This window comes from Zootoca vivipara, chromosome 8, assembly GCF_963506605.1.
Source record: "Zootoca vivipara chromosome 8, rZooViv1.1, whole genome shotgun sequence".
In the NCBI taxonomy this organism is placed as follows: domain Eukaryota; kingdom Metazoa; phylum Chordata; class Lepidosauria; order Squamata; family Lacertidae; genus Zootoca; species Zootoca vivipara.
Window position 1 is genome coordinate 54039007 of NC_083283.1, and position 16534 is coordinate 54055540.

General features: G+C 42.2%; 1 protein-coding gene across 4 annotated transcripts in view; it reads left to right on the top strand.

Moving 5' to 3' along the window:
- Positions 1-16534, top strand: part of ZNF407 (zinc finger protein 407) — a 355130-nt gene that overhangs the window by 86 nt on the left and 338510 nt on the right. Inside the window, exon 1 of one of the 4 annotated variants that reach the window (XM_035125688.2) lies at positions 21-2395. The exons of 2 other annotated variants lie outside the window; for them this stretch is intronic. The gene's annotated coding sequence lies outside the window, so the exon portion shown is untranslated. Of the gene's footprint in view, positions 1-20; positions 2396-12126; positions 16517-16534 lie in introns of those variants that run through there. One more of the 4 variants, XM_060277928.1, reaches the window with a different exon arrangement.

Consider the following 16534-nt stretch of genomic DNA (forward strand, 5'->3'; position numbering starts at 1 on the left):
AGTGGTCGCCTCGCTTCTGAGGGAGGCTTCTGCTTAAGGCTGTTGTAGGTGTTTATCGTTGGGGGCGCCCGGTCGTTCCTGGCTTTCTGCAGGCCTTTTCGCTTTCCCTAGGGCTTTTTGGGCCTCTGTGCCGCCGTCGTTTTTTCTCCCCCTTCCTCCTCTCGATAAGTGGGAGGGAGGGCAGGAAGCTCGTTTTGGGCCAATCAGTAACCGTCGGCGGGTCTGATGCTTGAGGAGGGAATTCCTGAGTGGTTGGGCATGGAGGGCGGGAAGACGGTTTCATATAGCGATTGGCTAACGCCTCAAGGCTTCTCATCCACTTTTTTTTAAAGAAAGGAAGGGGAGGAAAAAAGTTTGTCTAGAGTGCGCATGCGGAAGCTATTCTTGGTCTGTGACTTCTTCGTGTTAGCACTACGCATGTTTGTCGCGCGGAACCTTTTCAGTAGCGAGGGGGACTGGACGTTGCGCACGCGCCTTTTCGATCGTGGCTTTAAAACCGTTCTTTCAGGGGGCTGGGATTGCGCTTGCGCGAGGGCTTGTCTGTTTGCGGGTGAGCAATAAGGGACGCCTGAGCTCATCTTCCTGGGCCGAAAGAGGAGCGCACGCGCACTACCGTCGCTCGTCAAGTATTCCAGGCGCTGAGCGGGTGGTGGTTCCCTGTGGCATTCACTCCGCAGCCGAGGAAACCGTGTTGGCCCATTAGAGAGAGAAAAATCTAAAATCTGGGGCAAAAAAAATTATCTTAAGTGCCATACAAAATGACACAAACTTCCGTGTTTATCAGAACTCGTCAGGCTGGCAGTTTTTATGTAAAAGAAAACGGGGGAGGAGGAGAGCAGACTGGAGACCTGAAAATGTTGGAAGATTCAGGACAGATAAAAGATAAAAAGGATTCACATTTCGTGGCATTGTGGAGTTGGAAGGTACCCAAAGGGTCATTTAGTCCAACCCCCTTGCAATGCATACTTAAACTAGAAATTGCTACCACAAAAGGTAGTGATGTCCAATGACTTGGAACAGCTATAAACAGATTACAGTAGTACCTTGGTTCTTGACATAGCTGCCAAATCTCCCGCTGAAAAATGTGGGATCAGCATGTCTGGGCATGCCTAGAAGCAACGTCTGGTGCCGCTCTGCCCGATTTCCGGTGCCCAGACATGGGCAGAGTGGCACCTGAAATGGAGCCTCCCTGGCAGGTAGGAAATCGGGGGGATTTCTGGGATTTTTTTCTATGGGATAACAGCGGGAAACAGATTACAATCCGGGGGTTTCCCGCGAAAAACGGGAGACTTGGCAGCTATGGTTCTTGAACGGCTTAGTTGTCGAACAAATCGGCTCCTGAACGTCGCAAAGTGTTCCGGTTTGCAAACATTTTTTGGAAGCCGGGCTTCCGACCTGGCTTCCGCTTGAGTGCAGGAAGCTCCTGCAGCCAATCAGAAGCTGTGCTTTGGTTTTTGAATGGTTTCGGGAGTTGAATGAACTCCCAGAGCAGATTAAGTTTGAGAACCAAGGTACCACTGTACACAAATTCATGGAGGAGATTGCTGCCAAGGACTCTAGCCATTACAGGCTACATTGAGAATGGGGTGCTGGACCTGATTGGCGTTTGTTCTGATCCGGAGGGGCTCTTAGGTACTTGCAGGGGGGAGGGGGTGTGATTTAGAAACCACAAGGTTGGCATTTAGTCACAGTCAAGATGGGAATGTAGGAAGAGAGCGCAAACTCGTATTGGGCTCTGCTTGGAGCTATGCAGATATTAGCTTGCATCCGAGGGCTGCTGGGATAAAGCAGTAAATAATAGCTGTTTATGAAGGGATGCAGTAACTCAGACTTCACGTGACATCACAGTTTCAATATAGCCCATGAAAACATAAGCTGCAATAAATGGTTTATTTTTAAAGATTTAACAAGTGTATTTGTTTTGGTGCTACATGCTAACACTAATCCAGGGATTTGGAAGCTTTTTCAATTTTAGGTCCACATTTCTTTATAGACTGCCTTCTGAGAACCACATACGAGTGGTCATGTGGCCAGCATGACAAAGCCACTTCTGGTAAACCAGAGCAGCACACGGAAATGCCATTTACCTTCCTGCCGGAGCGGTACCTATTTATCTACTTGCACTTTGACGTGCTTTCGAACTGCTAGGCTTGTAGGAGCTGGGACTGAGCAACGGGAGCTCACCCCGTCACGGGGATTCGAACCACCGACCTTCTGATCGGCAAGCCCTAGGCTCTGTGGTTTAACCCACAGCGCCACCCGCGTCCACATACCAGTGGTAGGTGGGGTCAAAGGCAAAAGTAAGCAAAGCAACAAATGTAACATTTGCCTTTGTACAGTAGGCTAGCTTGTATGCACCTACCGGTACTTACCCACACCACTGTATTCCATCAAGGTAAGCAAGAACACTAATGTATTAGAGTTCAAGAACATATTCCAGCCTTCACACTTAGGGTGTGAAGCAGGAGTGTGTTCTGGGGAGAGTTCCAAGGGCCAAATAGAAAGCCTTTGGGGGCCAAATTTCCCCCTGGGCCTGAGATTCCTTGCCTCTGTGTAGCTCCTTGGGGTTGTATGCCACTAGAACTGTGAAGAGACAGTATGTGAAGCACATGCAAGAAATAAATGCAAGAATCAGATCCTCCATTTATAAATTTTGGGAGGTCTGCCTTCGCTCATAGCTGTTATTTATGCTCATGGTAAACACATACTTCAGCAAGGGAAGCCACTAGATTGTTAAGTTTCTGTATGGAGAAATGCTTGCTTCCAAAGAACCGCATACATTCACGCTGGAGGCCGAAGTTGCACTGTATTCTAGAAGTGAAGACTATGGTTTTTTTTTGTGATCTCTGGAAATCATGGTTACTGTAATGACTCAAGTTGGAAGAAATTTCACAAGATTTGGGTTGGCTGGTAGAACTGAAATTGCATTCAACCCCCATTTCTTCTCTGAAGCTGCAGAATATTGTGCAAGACTTGCCATTTTGACAGTGAACCTTCTTTGCAACTAATTAGGTATTAAAACCAGGATTAGATCCTAGTTTGAATCTGTGGTTTGGGAACAAACAATAGTTAGCAGAAACTGTTTACAGCTGTTTGGTTGTCATGGTCAGTCACAATTATATCTCATTAGGGCAGGGGAACCACAAGAGCCCTCAAGATGCTATTGATCACACAAACTATGGTTTAGCAACCATATACGTGTGACCTTTGAACCAGGGCTTTGTATTTGATATATATACGCTGCTAAATTTGACCTGTTCCTGTATGGACAGATCTGTTTGCAGAGCAAATGTTTCCAAAACTCATGAATTCTTTAAAAATTTGAAATTTGTATGTGATAAGATTAGTTTGAAAACTAGTTCAGGGGGTTAAATGCTTGCCAGGGTATAGAACTAGCTTCTTGTTTGGGGATTCTGTCTATGGACATTCACATTACCCCCGCCTCTGATATTGAAAAAATGTGTGATGGGGCCATGTGGAGTGGCCCCACTACTGACAACGAGCACCGCACACACCATTGTCGTGTGGTGGAAATGCTGCCGTGCTGTCCCAAGTGTTCAGCTGGCATAGGAAACAGCTCTGAAAGTATAATGTTGCATACTCATAGAGCTCTTCCAGGACAAAGTGCCGCCTTTCAGAAATTTTCCCCAGACATCAATTCCACCTTTCAAAATCCTGATAATATCTGGGAAAATCCGGACATATGGCAGCCCTAGTAAATATGGTCATAGCTGCCAAGTTCTCCCTTTTTTTAAGGGAAATTCCCTTATGCTGAATAGGCTTCCTCGCGAGAAAAGGGAAAACTTGGCAGCTATGAATATGGTATATACTGGTACGTACCCACAGATGTTTACCACACCAGCTGAGTGTGGGAAGTGTTTCTGCACTGTCTTCATGATCTTATAGGCCTCTTATGTTCCCTCCCTCCCACCAAACTAAACCATGGTTTAAAGGCTTAGCACTATGAAATCAAGGTTTGCTCTTGGCTCATCGCTCATGCTTTGTTTGGCAGAAATTATCCTTGATCTTGGTTGTGGACGTAGCACTAAGTCAGGCTGCAGTGTAGCGGAAGAGTGAAGTGCCCACAATTTCAGTAGCTTACAGTGAGTAAGCTGCACATTCACATTTAGACCATAGTTTGATATTAACTGAGGTTCAAAGTGACATGAGAACGAGGCCTTTATTGTTAATTTAAGAATAAGCTGCTGCAAAACAACAGTGGCATTAACACCATCAAGACAAAAAGCAACCAGCAGTTCATCTGATATACCAGGAAGTATCCTTAACGTTTATATTTCGTTTTGTATTTAATAGGGATAACCTTGCATTCTGTTCTTTCCATATTTTTAACTTTAAATTATTTACAAGTTGGAGGCTGTTAGATGATAAGCTAATGAAGACTTTTTCTTAAGCATGTTGTACAGGATTGTTCTGAATTTATATCCCAGCTACCCTTATCTTACAACTTGAGGTGCCTATTTTGCAACTTCTAAAGAGCAAAAGGGCAATTTGACCATCCAGTTTTAATGAAAAGCACTGTTTTAACCAAGGGAAAGTAGATAACAGCTTTATGATTGTATTTTGAAAATACAGCACATATGGAGAGGACTGTCATTTCCCTTATATTAATTACCTGATCCATTTTCATTCTGGTTAGTGATCTAGTTTTGGAATTGCTTTGGTTTGTCTGATGAATAGTCTGCAATGGAAGAGGGAAAGGAAAGTGTGTCCCCATTGTCTTTATTGGAAATTTCAGTGACTTTTGATACCATTAGCCTTGTGGAGAAGTACCATTGTACAGTGGCTCTGGTCTTTAATGGAACACAGATCTAAAATATGATACTGGAGTACTAGTACTCAGCTTCTTGACCTTTGACCTGTGGAGTGCATCAAGGGTCTCTATTCAAAGTGCTACAGAATTTGGAAGAACCTTTCTTCCCCCTCATTGAGATAATTAGCAATGGTTTTCTTCTCTGTCCCACCACTATAGACAATTGGTTAGAGGAAGCATGGAACAGGGTATTTTTTGTAGCAGTGTCTAGGTTTTGGAACTCTGTCCCATGAGTTACCCATCTGGCCCACATGTTGCAGTGGGTCTCTGTGAAAACTGTTTGGTTTTCTCGACGCTACAGTTTATTTTTCAACTTGCTTTATGTGATTATATTTTCTGTGTTTGTTGCTTTGAAGTTTTGCTGTTCAGTTTCTTTGTTTTATATGTTGTACAGTACTGTATTTGCTTAATTTATAGCCATTGTTTTTATATTACATTACAGCCTACTTGGAAGGCCTTTGGAGGAAAATTAGCCTTTTGAAAAATAATTTTAAAAATACCAGAGCTACCCCTCCCCACTGTTGGCTGACACTCATGGGAAAAAGGGACCTAGATGCTTGAATATACAGCAATTGGAAGGGCTGAGAAACATCTTCTACTGCTTGCCTCATCTGCCATCTCCTCTCCCTGTTATTCTTTCCTTTTGAAATAGGGCACTTCTTTCCTTCCTTCCTAGTCTTGCTATGCAGTACAAATAAAAAGGGGAAGAGGCTGGCTTTGGTACTTTGATTCAACAAGGGGAATGATAGACTGAGGAAGAGGAGGAAATACATATGGGTTGACCATTGTACTGTATGCTTGGCAGGACTGAATAACTCTAGCCTTCTTTGTTGCTTTAGTCATGTTCAATGAAGGGTGTGGTAGATGCTGTCAGGGATAACATATACAGTGGTACCTCTACTTATGAATAACTCTACTTACAAGTGTTTCTACTTACGAATGGAGCTCCGTCCGCCATCTTGGATGCGGTTTAGATAGGATTTTTTTCTACTTACGATTTTTTAGATAGGGTTGCTTCGACTTACAATTTTTTTCTCCCAATGCATTCCTATGGGATTCGACTTACAATTTTTTTCGACTTACAAATGTGCGTTCGGAACGTATTAAATTCGTAAGTAGAGGTACCACTGTATATTGGCTCTGACACCAACCTCCACCCATTCAAGTGCACTATTTACAAATGGTAATATCTGAAAGCATGGAATCCAGGGATAGGTGGAGCAGGTGTCCTGACAAGGCTCCCTCTATGTGTTCATTTATACCTGCATGAATAATTGACTCGGTAACAGTAGAAGGTGTGGATGATGATGTGCTTTTACTGTGTGAATGGAGTGAGGGATGGGATACGAGGTGTTTGTATGCAATACTGAGCATTAGAAACAGCAGGGGTAGGTCATTCCCTCCCTAATAAAGATCATTGTTCATTAACAGTCCCACATTGGTATTTTAATTGAATCAATTAAGTAGCCTTCAGTTACGATGAATATTCTAGAGGGGGCAAGATAACCAGCACATCATATTTTTATTTGAAGGTTGCTTCTTGAACTTGCCTTATATGCACACATTCAACCCCTGCAGTTAGAAATGCCACTGAAAGGATCCAAATAGAAGGAGACAGTTTGGTAACAAACCTCCCAGGGTTCATGAATTTTATTATCATATGCATGAAGTTTTTGAATACTTGACAACCTTTTTCTTTCTTTCAAAAGGGTGAATATTATAGGATCAGCATTAGTTGCTTGTCCTTGTGCCGTAGCATTCTGAAATCTAGATAAAAAGCAAAGCACACAGTGGTTTGGAATATTTATTGTTCCAAGCCAAACTGTTTTGTATGTAAAGTTGGGAGGTGTGGTTCTCTGAGGCAGAAGTATGGCAGGCACTGGGTTGCTGCTGCTGCTGCTGCTGGCAGCCCCAAGCCTAAATTTCTCCTCTTTACCTATAAAGCCTAATAAAAGTTACTATGAGCACTTTGCTTTCTCACATCATTGCTTGCCACTGGCAGGAGTGTGAAGAGCATAGGGATGCAGTGATAACAGTTTCTATCCAACATGTTCCCTGCAACAGTTTCCATCCAACATGTTTCCATTATAGAAGGGTTTTCTCCATTTCGTTGCTGTTTACTTTCTCCATCACAAATCATAATTCGTTTCTGTTATTTCAGTAATGTTATTAATTACATAATATTTGCAGCTTTTGTGTGTGTGTGTGTGTGTGTGTGTGTGTGTTAAATCCAGTGCCAACAAATGCTTTTTGTGTTTGCATAATGCAAATCTGGTTCTGACAATGAGCAAATATGCCAACAGTGGCAATATCTGTACCTGTTTCTGTTTCCACTGGAATTCCTGGAGCATGACGATGATGCATCATATGATTAGTTTTCAGTAGACGTGAAGAGGGAAGGGAGGTCTGTACATAGGGGTTCTGTTTTTGATGTCAGCCTCATGCCTGTTGTTTAGTTCTTCACTATTTTTGGGAGGGACAGTATGCATTAATGAGATGTTCCAAGCAGTAAGAACATTTGTTTCTTTGGTCAGGGACTGCAGTTGGTGTGTACAGGCTGTGTCTGAATGAATGTGTCCAGGAAAACTTGGAAAGCACTTTGGCTTGGGACTGATCTAGCATAATTTGATTTGCTGTACATCTGCTAGTACTATTCTGCTTGCTTCTGTGCCCTAGGGATCAGTTTTCCTGGATAAAAACCCATTATCTCAGTGGTCATTCCACAGTTTTAAATATTTCTTTTTTACAGTAATATTGTCACATTTTACATGTGCACCAGCTAGTATTTCTTTGGTGTACATATTTCATATTGAACTGATGGGCACATTGGGACTGCATAAATTAAACACACTGTGATGGTGTTTAGGATATAGTAGGCTTTTAAATTCAGTTTTAACATTTTTCTCAAAGGACTATTTTCCTGATCAGATTAGATCTATATTGTGTGGAAGGGAGATACATACGGTAAGCATTACCAAGCTGAGGAGGGAAGGCAGGGATATATATCTCTGACAACTTCCCCCTCTACACAATAAATGTTGTTTTATAAAACAAGATATTCAGGGTGTTGTAATTTGTCTAAGCCATCAGAATTGCCAAACGTGGGTAATTACATAATTTCACACTTTCCAGTAAAGTCAGACCCTGATTAAGCGGTTGACAGCCTGTGAGAGTGCATTCATTGACAGCTGATGTCTGTATTCCCTAAATTTGTAGTGATTGCAATCTGAGTGAAGAAGACATTGAGATTCAAGCCATTTACTCTGAATGAGACTCCTCTTTGGCAAATGGGGAAAGTTCTGGGTTGTTGTTTTTTCCAGGCATGAAAATTTCAAATGCAGAAATACTTCGCTGCTATCTTGCTTTCTGCTGATGCTAGGTCTTCTCAGTGTCTTCGGCTCTTGCTGTCTTTCATTGCACCTGCTGTTCTTCATATTTATTTCATTCTTCTTTACTGCACTTTCTTCTCTCCATCTCCCTTTTACCCCCTTTAAACAGAACAATATGGTAATAGAAACCCTAATAGGAAGAAGGCACTGTTTAACTCAGTTGGAGTGCTACTAATCCAATTGCCAAACGCAACTACAGCACAGCATGCCTCTTAATTTTAAGTAAAATGGAAACTTCACTTTCTAAATTTACGGCACTGTACCACTTGTGTGAGTGAGCAGTACAATTCCATGATTCCCATTTATAGTGAATTACAGAAGGGTATGGGTTTGATAATTATTTTGTCTATTAAACATTTATATGTCACTCTTTGAGCAAAATGAGGTTTCCAAAGAATGTTAAATTAAAACACTTAATTTAACACTTAAAAGCAACCAATGAAAGAATGCAATGAAATGAGAGCAATCTCTTTTCAGTCCTAGGTGAACACCTTTTTTAATTTCCCCAGGTCTTTTTAGTTTTGGTTTTAGTGCTGTTTACCGCTAGTAGATTGTTCTTCTTTCGTTAAATTCTTTTATTGGCTGATTTTAATTGTTCTAATGTTAGCACACTTTAAGAACCACATTTTGGTTGAAGAGTGATGTGTATAAATGTTTACCTGGTGCTGAAATGATAACAACCCCTAGTTTCAATGACAGTACCTCATCCAACAACACATGATTAAGTGGAGCAAATAAAGTGGCATCCAAATCACTATTAGACTTTGTATTCCCAGGATGTCCAAGATCAAGAAGACCCCTAACCACTTGGAAGACGGTCCTCTGAACAGGTCTCCAAGGATGGTGGGAGAAAATGCTGCTCGTTTTCTGCCTCAGAGTTGGCTCAGTAGACTTTTGCCTGTTTTGCATGGGATTCTCTTTGAGTTTTAAAGCCGCTTGGTTCTAGCTGTTGTTTTTTCAGCCCAGTTCAGCCAGACTGTGCCTTTTAGAAAATGACACTTAGGAATGATAATGTCAAAGGCTTGTGACATATCTGTATCCCAACATATAGTCAAGGTTTCAACAGGAGTGCAACCATGCCAGCACAACTTCTCCTAGGGCTTTGAAGGATCATTGATCTCTAAAGGTGGACCATTCTATAGGTTCACCACCCTGCTGCAGAAAGAAGCTATAACAGCAAGTGAAACCCTCAGAGAAAGAAATGTGATCATGACAATCTCCCATGTCCCAATTGCTGTCCTCCTATCCCTACCAAAACACCAGCTATATCGTGTGGATTGGTTGCATAGACTGTATTGGGACAGCTCCTTGGCTGTCATGGAGACCATGAAGTCCTGAGATGATAAAAAAGGCATTCCCTGTGCCTAATAACTTATTGCCATCTGATAACTTTTATTCCTATGTATATTTCATGAGAGCCTTCTTTAATAATAATAATAATAATAATAATAATAATAATAATAATAATAATAATAATCAGGCTCACCTGGTGAATACCGTGCCTGGGAGGAGTGATCAGGTCAAAGAGAAAAACTTCCACATGATAATCTATTCACTAGGTAAAATTCTGTTACTCCCAGATATATTTCACAGGCCTTCTGTATCTCAGATCTTGCAAACTCATGCAATAGCGAAGTCTGACTTGTTGAGTTCTGTTTATCTCTGTTTCAAGCTTATCTTTTGACAGGACAGTAAGATACAGATTGTTTCTGTATCCAGAAAGTCATGGACTTTTTCTTTTAGCAATCTTGGTTTTAAAACTTCTCTAACATTTTCATTGATCATTTCACTTTAGCTGCCCAGAATACACATACTGTACAGCCTTTCTGCATTTAGGACTGCCATTTAAAATGTAATAGTGGTCTCTGCATTTTTACTCTACCATACCTGATAAAATCACCTGACAATGCCCTACAGAGATATTATCCACCCCATACATAAAAGGACAAAAATATATTGCCGTATTGCTTCAAGGAGAAATAGTGGACCTCCTGGGAGGGGTGGCAGATCTCCCCGCTGCCGCCTTTGCAACCTCTTCTCCTCTTCCTCCCCCCCCCCAACCTTCCAATGCTGAATCACTTTCTCCTTTCATTCTGAGGCTGAACTTCACTTTCCCCCTTCATTTACAAGCTGATCTTACACCCTGCTTTCATTCTTCACTCCTCCCTTTAATTCTTATGCTGATCTTCACTTCCCCTCCCCTCTCATCTCACCAGGCAGGAATGTGTGTGCCATTTTCTGGTTTGCTTCAGGTACCAAAATGTCTTGGTCTGATCCTACATAGACTGCTACAGAAGTCTCTGTGCTTCTGTCAGAGAAATAATCTACAAAGGGAACAATATACTCCCAAACCAAGCCAGTTTGCAGGGTTGACCCTCTGTTAAGTTGTTCTGTTTTAAGGAGCAACCACTTAGCACTGGCCCATGCGTTATTCTAGCACCAATTTGCTTGCCTCCTTGGAATCTTAGAATTACTAGCAGTCCTTGTGCAGATACATCATCTGGGTTTCTTTTGCCTTTAAATTTGATATGCAGTGGCTATGTTTGTGGTGGTGATCTTATATTTTATCTTCCCTGTTTCTCCAAAAATAAGCCGTAGCCATAAAATAAGCCGTAGCAGGATTTTTAAGCATTCAAGGAATATAAGCCATACCCCGAAAATAAGACATACAGTGGTACCTCGACTTACGAATGACTCAACAACCGAATTTTTCGACTTACGAATGGGGGTAATGGCCGTGCGCTTACGAATTGTCTCGACATCCGGAAAAAACCTGCGGCGGTTTTAGATAGGGATTTTTTTACTTACGAATTTTTAGATAGGGTTGCTTCAACTTATGAATTTTTCCGTTTCCAATGCATTCCTATGGGAAATTGCGTTACCAATGGCGTTTTTTGACTGATGAATTTTTCGACTCACAAAGGTGCCTTCAGAACGGATTAAATTCGTAAGTCGAGGCACCACTGTAGTGATAGGCGCAGCAGCAATGCCGGCCGCAGCAGGAGAAGGAGGAAAAAAGAAGAAGACATCCCCTGAAAATAAACCATAGGGTGTTTTTTTTTTTAGGAAAAATAAATATAAGACAGTGTCTTATTTTTGGAGAAACACGGTTGTTCAAAAAATGATGAGAATTTCCAAAATCAGCACATGCTAGCAAAACCTTTGAGTTTCAGTGTCTATGTAAGACAATAGTGTGACAGTCACAGGTACAGAAAGCTAGGTATATATTCAGTGTATGCCTCCAAGCTGTACACAATGGGGAGAGGGGAATGAATTTTGTTACCTATTTAAAATGTACATTTTGGAGACTATACCTCTAATTACCTTTGGACAATGTTGTTGCCAGGGTGGCTCTATCTGTCTTTCTGTAATATACTCATGATATGATTTGCTGTCAGAGAGCATGGCTACCCCACTTGAGTGTGCTAGAGGGCTGCAGTTTGTCCTTTAACCTTACCTTCATGATGATGAATAAAAGGGCACACAGTAGCAGTATACAAAATTGACATTTTTTTATTTCTAACTTCACTTGTCGTCTTTCTTGTAATTTGATACGTTTGCACTGCTGTGTTTAATGATCCCTTTCCTGGCTATGATGAATTGAAATAGCTCATACCAAACTGACCTATTATTCTCCATTAGTTCTTCCTTACTGGTAAGTTAGATACACCCTGGCTTCTCTCAGTAGATGTTGCCTTCTGGATAATGGACGTGTCCTGGATGCAATTTAGCATGCACCTGTGGTTTTGCATCAAAATAACTGTGCAGCAACTCGATGCGGCACTGTTTGAAGTAGAATTTGCCCCCTTAAAAAAACACCTTTAAGTGTGTTTGTAACTTTCACTGCGCTGTTCTTTGGAGTTGTTGGCATCTGTCTGTCTTGAGATGGGGCAAAGTCAAACCACTGAAGAACCACAGTGCCTGCTGTGGATGCAGAGGCTTCGTAACTGCTGCCTCCTGTGTTGTTTTTGTAACGCTAGCAGCACCAAAGTAACCTCTCCAGGGTGCAAGCCTGGGCAGTGTGTATGGAGGTCCTGGGCAGCCCAGATAACAAGATCCCCTTCTTGGCCTTGCTGATGTGGTTCCAAAGGAAAGCAGAGCAATACATTTGGCACCCGCTTGGCTGCAGGAGTTGCTGGAAGGAGGCGTACAAGACGCCAGCCGGCTGTCTTAGGACTCCACTCTGGATTTGTGTAAGGTTTACTCCTTAGCCTTTCCTTCTTCCAAAGGCCATGGAGTATCCTAGTGCCTGTTGGTTGAGAAATCTAAACACTGCATTTAAGTAGCTAAGGGGGTGAAATGGGGTGGAGGGAGGGAAGGATACAGATAAACAAATTGCAAGTGGATACCTTGATCTTCCCTAATGGAAACCTTTGTGTTCTCATTGATGTACACATCTGGCTTATTGAACCCTCTTTGGTCTTTGAGAGATTGTGTTGAAATTCAGATTGAGAACACTCCAGCACCCAAGATTGTTTTCTCTTTTGTTGCCCAGAGAAGAGAAGAGTTCCCAATGTGGTGGACCTGGGAAAACCTACCGTCCCACCATGATGGCAGTCAGCTTATGCCAGCACAACATCACTGTAGTAACATAGTTGGAATCCTGCACACGCTGAGCAGGAAAGTTGAGAAGAAGCTTCAGAATACAGGGACCATGGCGACTATGCAAATTGCTGCCAATGTCTATCAGAATGCTGCTAATTCATACCAACCTTGTAGCAGCATACTACCCACATTAGACATTAATATATTTTATTTTATTACTTACTACATTTAAATCTTACCGTTTACACTCAACAGTGGGAATGCCATGACATCATCCTACCCTATCACAGCCACAGTGTCCTCAGGCAGCAAAAGCACAGCAGTATCTCAGGAATCCCTACATTCAGAGACTGAAATCCCCTAATACCACTCCAACACACAGACCCCCAAATGGCCAGCAGTGTGGGATCTAGTTTCTTGTCCTGGTTCAGAAACTTCAGATATGAACAATTATTTAATACTGACTGTACTCTGTCACTCTATTAGCCATATTTATACTGTACTTTTTATACTGTACAGTACGCGGGTGGCGCTGTGGGTTAAACCACTGAGCCTAGGACTTGCCGATCAGAAGGTTGGCGGTTCGAATCCCCACGACAGGGTGAGCTCCCATTGCTCAGTCCCAGCTCCTGCCAACCTAGCAGTTTGAAAGCACTTCAAAGTGCAAGTAGATAAATAGGTACTGCTACAGCGGGAAGGTAAACAGTGTTTCCGTGTGCTGCTCTGGTTCGCCAGAAGCGGCTTTGTCATGCTGGCCACATGACCTGGAAGCTGTACGCCGGCTCCCTCGGCCAATAACGTGAGATGAGCGCCACAACCCCAGAGTCGGTCACGACTGGACCTAATGGTCAGGGGTCCCTTTACCTTTTACCTATACTGTACTATTAAGAACGGAGAGCATTGTATGGATGCTGATTATTGTCCTAAATGCCCAATCTTAAATAGATCAGCACAGAAAAAAGTCATACTGAGTTCAGAACATGCTTTCACATAAGCACGCTTAGCATTTCAACCATAGCTGTTCTGTTTAGTAGCCTTTTCCTTCAGACTTTCTCCAGTAGTTATTTTTCCCATGACAAGATTGATATTTTTTTTAAAAAGGAAAGTTATAGGACAAGTGTACCAACACTTGATATGAAGTGGAAATTTTAAAACTGCGTTATAAATCCCAGAAGCAGTATGGTTTATAATGGGAAAGTTAAAGGGGAAAATGGAGAGAGTGAAATAATGCGTATATAACCTTTCCACCTCTTTTTAGTGAGTAGACCATTTAAACTAAATTAAGTAAAGGATGTAAATTCTGTTGTTTCAGTTTTTAATACTTCATGACTGATTTTATAGATAAAAATTACATTTAACAATAAATATGAAGAAGAATTAATATGGCCTGTTCTGGTTTGATATGGAACAGCAAATCCCATTTCTCCTCAGCTGTAAAGAAAATTCATTATTATGTCTTGGATTGTAAGATGGCTTCATTGTGATTAGTTACATTGATAATAAAACAACCTTTTAAAAAATGGTACAGTATACTGTACATGGGTTGTCATGTGTTTAATGTTTAATGACACTGAATTTGTGCATTTGCTACCCTTTTCACAAATCTGTTGCCTCCTCCTTGTATCCGAGCCCATTTTAAGTCATGCAAGTTACTTTAAAAAAAGAAAAGAAATGGCATCTTATATTAAGCAACTAATATGGTTTTAGTAGAGGCAGAATTAATACTGTGGGCTTATCTTGAATGGCTCAAGGGCAGATGCAGTGCTGGTTTGGGACAAATGATGGTTTGCAAATTGGGAATCAGCTTTGGGAACATGTGTGTGACCACCGTCCCTCTCTGCAGCATGAATTCCTCCTTCCTTGCCTTGTCGAACCGCATGCAGAAATATGAGATCTGAAGACATATCTGGCTGCAGAGCTCTTTCAGTCTTCCAAGCCTTGGCATGAGGGCTAGGGAAAAGGGAGAGAAACAGATTCTCAACCATATTATATTATTTCGGCAAATGAGGAGTGATGTAACCATGCTAACTGCATTTGTGTCTGGCACAAATGTGCGGCTTCTTAGCCAGAGCCCCTCTCTACCGTTTAAAAGTTGAGACTCAGCCCAGGAGTTCCTCAGAGCTCTCACCTGTAGAGCAGAATGTGCTCCTTCGGTCTCCCGTGTCTTCTGAGACATTTCAGGCAAGACCTGACCCTTGGCTGCTTCTGAAGAACCAGGCAGCGAAAGGCTAGATTGCAAATGCAAGAAAGGGGAAGGAACCCAAACTGTGGTCATCATTGTTCCTTTGGGGAGTTAAAAGTGAAAACCATTTTGATTTGAAACTTGCAAACATGAATGCTTTGAGTACGAAAGTCTGCATTACTTAAGCATGTACAACAGATTGTGCTTGAATTGAATATAAACATTAAATATGTTTCATAACACATTGTGGGAGCAGGCCTGCGTTTTTAAGGTAGCGTTTAGTCAAAACCATTTCTCTTGTGATGTAGCAGCATTTTAGTTTTTGTCCCCTTGTGTAAAATGGCCACAAGGTGTCATCAGAATGCTTTTCTTATGCTGACTTCTTATTTCATGCGGCTTTCCCCCCTTCCCCCCCTCTTCAAACTTTTACAGCTACGCTAATAGTAAATCTAATGTGAAATACTACCCTTTTTTTTCTTGAGGATATTGTGGCATTAAGCTTCCACTGAAATGACTTAAAAGATTATGGCCTAATAGCCCAGTGCCTTAGGTGCCTCTGCACCGAAGCAGTTCATTGCACAGGAGATAAACTTCCTAGCGCTTGCGTGAGCGGACAACTTCAGCCATGCTTGAACCCAGCCACAGCCTTAGCTGCTGGAGCTGTCATCTCTGCTAAACCAAAAGTGCCCAGTATCTTTTCAAGGATGCCCTTGTGCTACGCAAGGGAAGTTAAGCTGCTCAGCTTGGTTGGTGCCAGGTTTGAGGGAGCCCCAGGCAAGCATTTCCCCTACTGGGAAATGAAGATAGCAGTGGCGGCAGCAGTTACTTTGCCCATTGCTTTGCTCTCGTCTGCCTGCAGCCTGGCCTGCAGGAATGGGTGGATACACTTGCAGCCCGTGGTGTGGTACCCAGCACATGGCTTTAGCCACCTGTGCTAGGTTGATTATCCCAGGACATCACTGAGCTGGAACATAGTACTGCATCAGGGCAAAACAGCAGCAGGTTTTGCTCAGCGCTTCTCTTCAGCACACCCAGTCCCACCACCAAAAAAAGTTTTATATATACATATATGTCAGCTCCGGTAGGCCAACCAGAGCATCCTGGCTTTAGCCCCATCATGCAAGGTAGCACAGAAGGTGGAAAGGCTGTACTAGCTCCCTTGTGTGCTGGCCTTCACTAATGATGGTGGCATACCTAACAGAAGAGGAATAATGATTACAGACATAGTACAGCATTGGTTCGGGGAATAACACTCCAATGCGGTTCACAGAGCACCCTTGATCAAGTGCCCCCACAGCTCTTTTTGCAGCTAAAAGGATGTGCAGAGTTTTCTAAATTGAAGCCAGTGCTTAAAAGGGGAGATCGGTAGTAGGAGACAGCAAGATGTGTGACTAGAAAACCACCAAGTAATTTATCAGAAAACGGATAAAAATGCAGGCAGCTGTGTTAGTCCATTAGAAATAATTGAAAGGGCAACAATAAGTGTAATACCTTTAGGACTTTTTTAAAATAAAAAAGTAAGAAGCAGCTCTTCTTCAGATAGATCACTACTTGTTTACTACTGTACCTGTAAGTTCTTTAGCTGGC